General features: G+C 42.5%; 1 long non-coding RNA gene across 1 annotated transcript; it reads left to right on the forward strand.

Annotated features, from left to right (window-relative positions):
• The first annotated feature begins 666 nt into the window (after window positions 1-666).
• LOC110299652 lies at window positions 667-2,074 on the forward strand. The gene is made up of 2 exons (XR_002378505.1): window positions 667-1,029; window positions 1,430-2,074. It is a non-coding gene; the product is annotated as an uncharacterized LOC110299652 (long non-coding RNA).
• The last annotated feature ends 6,451 nt before the right edge of the window (window positions 2,075-8,525 follow it).

Raw genomic sequence — 8,525 nt, forward strand, 5'->3', positions numbered from 1 at the left:
ACTTGGCTAGGAATGGCACTGCCTACAGTGAGCTGGGCCCAATCACATCAGCCATTAATCAAGAAAATGATCTACCAACATCCAATAGTCCAGTCTGATGGAGGTGATTGCTCAGTTAAGTTCTCTCTTTCCAGGTACCTCTAGTTTGCATCTTGGAAGTTGACAAAAAACAAACCAGTACAACCTGCATCCAAGGTCTTGTTTTGCTGAAGCCTTCATGACCACAAGAGGATTCAGATTCTCTCCCAGTATCACTTGTACACCCCTGCCCCCCAGCCTTGCTTATAATATAATTTAATGTGGATTCTAAGGGCACAAGATATGGGGTCATCTGACCTGGGCTTTCAGTCGTCTAGCTTTTCCACTTCCTGGCTAAGTGGTTTTAGCCCTTCTGAGAGTCAATACCTCCATTTGTAGTTGGATATAATAACAAGATCTATCTCTTAGTGTTAAGAGGATTGCCTGATAAGGACACTGCTGTCAGGGTTTTCCAGTCTTTGGCACTTTGATATGTCATTATCTACAACAGTGTTGGGTTGCATTCATGGCTATCCTGGGACACATACAGGCCCATGAGTTGTAGATTAGACATGTCTGGATTAGACCATAAGAATTGTCCTCTAAGTGGTATGGTAGTTGTCCCTGTTCACACTCTATTTCCCTGATAAGAACCTGTCTTGGGTCTTCAATTTGTCTATAGGTGTTCAGAAGGAACTTTCAGGTTGTTAAAAAAAGCTGTGTACTACAGAAAGAATCACTGTTATTTGCTTTCTTGTCCAATGGCCTCCTTTCCTGGTCCCTTCCCTTAGTACAGACACATCATAGAATGTTTGTTTCTCATTCGTCCCAGGCACAGCACCTTCTGCACCCAGGCTGGAATCCCACATCCCAGTTTTCAGAGTTGTGGACTTACTCCTACTGCATTAACAAAGGCCATCTCTTTTGTCCTCAAGAAACTGCTCAGATAGCCAGGCCCAGAAGTGACCAATAGCTCCACTTTATCCCAAGGATTATGAGGACATCACCAAGGTATTTACTTTAATTTCTTTCTGGATCTGTTAAGCTTCTGAGGGAATTTCTTCATGCATTTCAACAGCAGTTGCATAAATAACTTGAAAATCACAATTTGTTTTTTAAGCTCATTATTATCTTTAAGTTCTTTAAATTATTAAGATTTCTGGGTTCCTTGGGACGTCATTGTGTTTTAGAGTAATTTAATTTCATGCTGTTGGGAACAGTTGGCTAGTGTCTAGGGAGACACAATAAAAAAAACCTATTAAGTCTATTCATTCTTTAATTTTCCTGATCCTGCAGCTCACTGAGAATATGGTCCCAGGTAGGAGAATATTTACCCACTGCTCAGCTTGCACAGATGTTGCAAGAACTCTCCTATGACTCTTTCGCATTTGTTTTTGTTTTGCTTTTGCAGCGAGCAGGCTGCCGCCATGGAAGCCGAACACAGAAAAGTATGCACAGCAATGATCAGCTGTTCATGAGAAATGTCTGCGAGAAGTGGGAGTAAAGGACGCAGTTGTTCTGACCCTGAGTAGGTCCAGATCTTGTTGATCAGGACCAGATTATCTTACGACCAAGGGATAACATGCCAGACATCCAGTGCCAGTGCTGTCGGATGCCCTTGGATTTCCCTATGTGGGTTATTTTCTGAGGCCAGACCAACCTTTCTCAGAGCTGCAGTCAAAGGCTCTATAGCTCAAGAGTTACACAGATTCTCATGGTCTGTGTGAAGATGCCCAACATCTTTAGCTCTGATGATGTCAGGCTTTCAATGACCCACACAGTTAGTTTTATCCTTTTCTCCTATTGAAATCTAACCACAGACTTCCCCACTGTTATGACTCACGGTTAGCCTTTCATTCTACAGTGGTCCATCTGCCAATGTCAACTGTGCTGTGGTTTGGCATGGAATGTCCCTCAAAGGCTCATATGTTGAAGGTTTAATCTCTAGCTGGTGGTGTTATTGACTGTGATCCATTGATTTTTAAAAAAATGCTTTTGTAATTAGCTCTTTGAGAATTTTGTACAATGTTGTAAATCATATTTACCATTTCCTCAATACCTAGCCCTGTCCTCAATACCTCCCAGACCCAGCCCTGTTTCTTCAATAGGAGACAAGTCCATAATTCTGGAAACTTTGGGATGTGGAATTCCAGCCTGGTTGCAAGAGGTTCCATGCCTACAGTGAACTAGAGACAAATATCCCACAGTGTGTATGTTCTTAACCACTCAGCTTTGACCTCTCTCTCTCTCTCTCTCTCTCTCTCTCTCTCTCTCTCTCTCTCTCCCTTCCTCTCCCTCTCTATGCATCTCTTTCTTTTGTTTCTTTTAAGTGGTTTACCCATTTCTTTTCTTCCCATTTTATCTCTTTTATTGACAATAGATTCTTTTCTCATATATTATTCCTGGTTACAGTTTTTGCTACCTCTATGCCTACCAGTTCCTTCCCCACCTCCCCTCCCCTCCAGATCTACTCCCTTTCTGTCTCTCACTAGTAAAGAACAGGGATTTAAGAGACAACAACCAAATAGGACAAAATAAAATGTAATAAGATAAAGCAAAAACCATCTCATGGAAGTGGACAGGGTGATCCAACAAAGGAAAAGAGCTCCAAGAGCAGGCACAAGAACCAGAGACTCACTCATTCAGATACTCAGGAGTCTATAAAAACGCTTAGTGAAAGCTATAATATATACACAGAGGACCTGTGTAGGCCCTGTGCTTGCTGCTTCAGCTCCCTCCCCCCATTTTGTAGCATGTCTTTTTATTTGAATGATGGTGTTCTTTGATGTAAAGAAGCTTTTAGTTTTGTGAGATACTTTTATTAACTGCTGGTCTTAATCCCTATGGTATTACAAGGTCCTATGTGGAAAGCCTTTTCTTGTGCCAGAGAGTTCAAGTATATTCCCTACTTTCTTTCTTTTCTCTCAGGTTTAGATTACCAAGTGTTATGTTGAGGTTGTTGACCTGTTTGTAGCTGAGGTTTGTGAAGCATGCAGTTAAAGATCCAGTTATATTTTTCCATTGCTCTCACAGGTTTGTTAGTTCCCTGGCACAGAGATAAGACAGAGCTCCTGGGGCAAAGACAAGGTGATGTTTGGGGTTCCTTATCTCCCCCACTGAGTTTTGTGTACAGAGACTTCCCTGAGATATTCCTCACTTGTTAATTAATTTAAAGCTAGTCCAGACTCCTTAGGAGGTTGTCAGCTCATCACTCTGTAATTCCCCAACCTCAGCAGCTGAGAGGCAACTTGATAGAACTAGTTCACTGAGATTGATGGCTGAGACTTAGTTCCCATGTATTAATCTGGTACCAGAGGCATGCATAGAATGTTTTGAATGTGTGAGCTCGTGTGTGTGTGTGTGTGTGTGTGTGTTTGCATGTGTATGTGTGTGTGTGTGTATTTGCATGTGTATGTGTGTGTGTCCACTTGTGTGTGTATGTTTGCTTGTGTGTATGTATGTGTGTGCGTGTGTGCGTGCATGCTAGAGGACCATACTGAGTATGTTCCTTATGAATCTTCCACTTGTTTTCCTTTGTGAGACATGGTCTCTCACTGGCCTGGCAGCCTGGTTGTATCCCAAGTAGGTTAGGCTGTCTGGCTAGCAAGCTTCTGTTTCTGCCTCCCTTTTTCTGGGATTACAGGTAACTATGCCCTAACTAAGGCAGCTTCTTTCTCTCACCTTGGAGCTGATACCATGTACTCCCTTGTCTGCTTATCTTGACTCTTGAGCTCAACCAATTCAACAGCTGTTTCCTTTTGTTTTCCATGTTGGAAATTAAGTTCCCTTATAATCACTGGCTTTTTGAGGATAAAACTTATGTCTAAAGTATGTTCAAATGTGGATGTGATGAGCAGGGGTTGGAGTCTGGGAGATATTTTGGTTAGTAAAGTGTTTGCCTTATAAACTGGAGAACTTGAGTTTGAGCCCCAGAACTTACAAAAATTAAAAAGCCATGTGTCTTAGTTAGGGTTTCTGTTGTTGCAATGAAGCACCATGATCAATAAACAAGTTTATTTGGCTTACACTTCTTTTTTTTTTTTTTTTAATTTCAAGATTTTTATTTATTTTATTTTATTTTTTTTAATTTTTAATATTTTTATTACATATTTTCCTAAATTACATTTCCAATGCTATCCCAAAAGTCCCCCATAGCGCCCCCCACTTCCCTACCCACCCATTCCCATTCTTTTGGCCCTGGCATTCCCCTATATTGGGGCATATAAAGTTTGCAAGTCCAATGGGCCTCTCTTTCCATTGATGGCCGACTAGGCCATCTTTCGATACATATGCAGCTAGAGACAAGAGCTCCAGGGTTCTGGTTAGTACATCATGTTGTTCCAACAATAGGGTTGCAGATCCCTTTAGCTCCTTGGGAACTTTCTCTAGCTTCTCCATTGGGAGCCCTGTGATACATCCAATAGCTGACTGTGAACATCCACTCCTGTTTGCTAGGCCCCGGCATCGTCTCACAAGAGACAGCTATATTTGGGTCCTTTCAGCAAAATCTTGCTAGTGTATGCAATGGTGTCAGCGTTTAGAAGCTGATTATGGGATGGATCCCTGGATACGGCAGTCTCTAAATGGTCCATCCTTTCATCACAGCTACGAACTTTGTCTCTGTAACTCCTTCCCTGGGTGTTTTGTTCCCAATTCTAAGAAGGGGCACAGTGTCCACACTTTGGTCTTCATTCTTCTTGAGTTTCATGCGTTTAGCACATTGTATCTTATATCTTGGGTATCCTAAGTTTTGGGCTAATATCCACTTATCAGTGAATACATATTGTGTGAGTTCTTTTGTGATTGTGTTACTTCACTCAAGATGATGCCCTCCAGGTCCATCCATTTGGCTATGAATTTCATAAATTCATTCTTTTTAATAGCTGAGTAATACTCCATTGTGTAAATGTACCATAATTTCTGTATCCATTCCTCTGTTGAGGGACATCTGGGTTCTTTCCAGCTTCTGGCTATTATAAATAGGGCTGCTATGAACATAGTGGAGCATGTGTCCTTTTTACCGGTTGGGACATCTTCTGGATATATGCCCAGGAGAGGTATTGCTGGATCCTCCGGTAGTACTATGTCCAATTTTCTGAGGAACCGCCAGACTGATTTCCAGAGTGGTTGTACAAGCTTGCAATCCCACCAACAATGGAGGAGTGTTCCTCTTTCTCCACATCCTCGCCAGCATCTGCTGTCACCTGAATTTTTGATCTTAGCCATTCTGACTGGTGTGAGGTGGAATCTCACCGAATGGCTTACACTTCTATATCACTGCTCATCATCAAAGAAAGTAAGAACAAAAACTCAAACAGGGCAGGAACCTGGAGGGAGTAGCTGATGAAGGCCATTGAGGAATGCTGCTTATTGGCTTGCTTCCCATGGCTTGCTCAATGTGCTTTCTTCTAGAGCCCAGAGTCACCAGCCTAGATGTGGCACTACCTACCACGATCAGGGCCCTCCCCCATCAATCACTAATTAAGAAAACACCCTATAACCCAATTATGAAGGAATTTTCTTATTTGAGGTTCCTTTCTCTCACATGACTTTAGTTTGTTTCAAGTTGACATAAGGCTGTCCAGCATAAAGTCCTTCAGAACTCTGAGGAGTAGAGAAACTTGATATCCATGCAGAGGATGAGATGCAACAGGCAATGGTTTTCTGGGGAAAGTAACAAAAGCCTCAAAACAGGGTGATGGCCATGAAGGTGGTGAATGCTGACCACCAATTGGGTATTGTATAGGCAAGTACTGTCACAGACTGGGCAACGTGTGGCTGCTAGCTTACCAGTCCTGGCTCCTGCTCAGAGGACTTTATTCTTAGACTGTTGAAGCAAACCCAGTTTTATAAAATTAGGTGTTTTTTATGCACATGTACATTAATACTCCCAGCTCATTCTGACTCTATGTGTGTCCTGATGACCCAGCCAGCTGAGCTGAAGGTGGATCCCCACCAGGAGTTTGGGACAGCTCCATCTTCCCTTCTTCTGGAATGTGGCTTTAAAGATAAGTGACCAGTTAAGGAAAGGGCCTCTTTCTGGACCAATTCTAGACGGTTCCATATCATCTTTGTCTCCTGTGCTAGGAATTCTCTGCTATTCTCCACTGTCAGCAGTTCTGGAAAGAGGTCAGAGAATGAAGCACTTCCCATGAGGCCACACTATCCTTTTGGTCTGGAGTTATAGGAGCCACCCTTATCCTTATGGGGTTTGTCTGGAGACCCCATCCCAAACCACTGCTATTGCTGAACAATGTGTGAGTGAAAACACACACACACACACACACACACACACACACACTCAATTTTCTATTTCCTATATAGCCATGTCACATATAATAAAGTCTCACTTGGGGCCAAAGAGACCACTTGGTGGGTTATAGCACTACCTTTGGATGCCTGACAAGGGCTCCATTCATATGACTGACTATGGAAAACAGTATGGAGAACTCTCAAAGAGCTGAAAATAGATCTACCATATTACCCAGCTCAACAGTTCACTGGCATATTACCCAAAGGGCTCAGATCCTACTCCACCACAGATGCTCGAGAAGACATGATCATTGTAACTCTATTCACAACAGCTAGAAAATGGAAACAACCTAAATGACCTTCAGCTGATGAACGGATAGTGAAAGCTTGGCACACATACACAATGGAATTCTGCTCAACTGCACAGAGAGATGAAATCATGAAACTTTCAAGTAAATCGATGGAACCAGAAATGTTACATCAAATGAGATAACACTGGCTCAGAAAGATAAATGTCACGTGTGCTCTCTTATTTGTGGATTCTAGTTCAGAATCTTTAGATCTGAGTATACAGCCTGGAGTAATTACATTTTTTTTTAAAAAATGAAGTGTTAATATTGCTTAAAGAAGCAGATAGGCTAACTGCTAATCTTCCCACCTCCCCCATTTTCCTCAGGTACAATCCCCCAGTCTCATCCCCAACTCTGTAGCCCCCAACTCCAGCAGGCATTCCCTGAGAAGCTGCAGGCTACTCCAGTCAAGGATGCAGGTAGCCAGCTGTGGATCTTCACCCCTCCCTCCCCTCTTCCAAATCTAATCCCCAGTCTTACTCCCAACTTTGTAGCAGGCCACTTGCTACAACCTTCCCTTACTCTCTGCCCCCATCTCCCGCTCATCACACAGATCTTCTCCTCCAACCTTCTGCCCCCCCTTTATCCTGTTATCCCAACCCCCAACTCTAGCAGGCATTCCCTGGGAACCCACCCTCCAAGCCTGCCAGAGAAGCAAGGAGGCTGGAGAAGCAGGTCTACACTATCCCTCCTCTCCAAATCCACACCTGCCATTCACATCCTGTAACAGACTAGCTGTCATGATTTCTCCCCACCCTCTGCCCCAGTTCCCAGGGGACTAAACTTATATTGGTGGAACCTATTTTGCTTTCTTCCCTTCCGTGAAAGCAGGCTACTCTCCCAAGATCATCCCTATTATTAAGTGTCAACTTTGAATATAGAAACACATCCCCCCCCCCTTTGGAAACCCCAGGGGCCACACCTAGCAGAATCCCAGAAAATTTTCCTACCAGGCAACACACAGCCACCACACCCTCCTAAGAACCAGAGAAGGCAACAAAATTCAAGGAACAAATTACACACCCAACAAAGACAAGACCAGATATCAGCACATATAGTTACAATCATCCAGAACCCATATGCCTAGATTTCAGCATAAAACAACAAATTATAACAGCCAGGACAATATGTCTCCAGTAAATCTTAGAAATCCTACTATAGCAGGGCCCTGAGAACTTCAAAATAGCTGAAGCACAAGACAATGAATGACATTGAAATAATCTTTATCAATATGATAGAGATCCTTAAAGAGGAAATGAATAAATCTCTTAAAGAAATCTATGAAAATACAAACAGGAGAAGGAAATTAATAAAGTAGTTCAAGACTTGAAAGTGGAAATAAAATCAATAAAGAAAAACCCAAAACTGAGAGAAATCTGGAAGTGAGAAATTTAGGAACTCAAACAGGAACCTCAGAGGCAAGCTTCACCAAAAGAATACAAGAGGTGGAAGAGAGAATCTCAGTCACTGAAGACACAATAGAAGAAGTATATCCCCAGTCAAAAAAAAAAAAAAAAAGTTAAATCTAAAAAAGAAAAAACAAAACAAAACCAAAAACTCCTGAAACAAAAATCTGGGACACCATGAAAAGATCAAATCTAAGAATAATAGGAATAGAGAAAGGCCAGGAAACCCAGACCAAAAGCACAGAAGATATTTTCAACAAAAGCATAGAAGACATTTTTCCCTAACCTAAAAAAATGGGCTCCCTTCCAGTCTGGGCCAGTGCCCTGAGCAAATCTTGGGCATTAAATCTCAAGTCAGTTCCACAACATCTAGAAGAAGCTCCACTCCAGGTGCTCTAATATGCCCAGGACCACAGGATCCCAGGATCCCAGAATCTTGGTCATACCAGGATCTCAGGGGCCCAGAGGCAGCTTGACTCCCAGGAGCTCTGACACACCC

This window comes from Mus caroli, chromosome 8, assembly GCF_900094665.2.
Source record: "Mus caroli chromosome 8, CAROLI_EIJ_v1.1, whole genome shotgun sequence".
NCBI lineage: Eukaryota > Metazoa > Chordata > Mammalia > Rodentia > Muridae > Mus > Mus caroli.